Raw genomic sequence first — 489 nt, 5'->3', positions numbered from 1 at the left:
TTCGTCAAGGCTGTATATTGTCACCCTGTTTATTTAACTTATATGCAGAGTACATCATGAGAAATGCTGGACTGGAAGAAACACAAGCTGGAATCAAGATTGCTGGGAGAAATATCAATAACTTCAGATATGCAGATGACACCACCCTTATGGCAGAAAGTGAAGAGGAACTAAAAAGCCTCTTGATGAAAGTCAAAATGGAGAGTGAAAAAGTTGGCTTAAAGCTCAACATTCAGAAAACGAAGATCATGGCATCTGGTCCCACCACTTCATGGCAAATAAATGGGGAGACAGTGGAAACAGTGTCAGACTTTATTTTTGGGGGCTCCAAAATCACTGCCGATGGTGGGTGCAGCCATGAAATTAAAAGATGCTTTCTCCTTGGAAGGAAAGTTGTGACCAATCTAGATAGCATATTGAAAAGCAGAGACATTACTTTGCCAACAAAGGTTCGTCTAGTCAAGGCTATGGTTTTTCCTGTGGTCATGT

Source organism: Bison bison, unplaced genomic scaffold (genome assembly GCF_000754665.1).
Source record: "Bison bison bison isolate TAMUID 2011002044 unplaced genomic scaffold, Bison_UMD1.0 scf7180017864068, whole genome shotgun sequence".
NCBI classification, from domain to species: Eukaryota; Metazoa; Chordata; class Mammalia; order Artiodactyla; family Bovidae; genus Bison; species Bison bison.
This window is presented reverse-complemented; position numbering follows the sequence as displayed.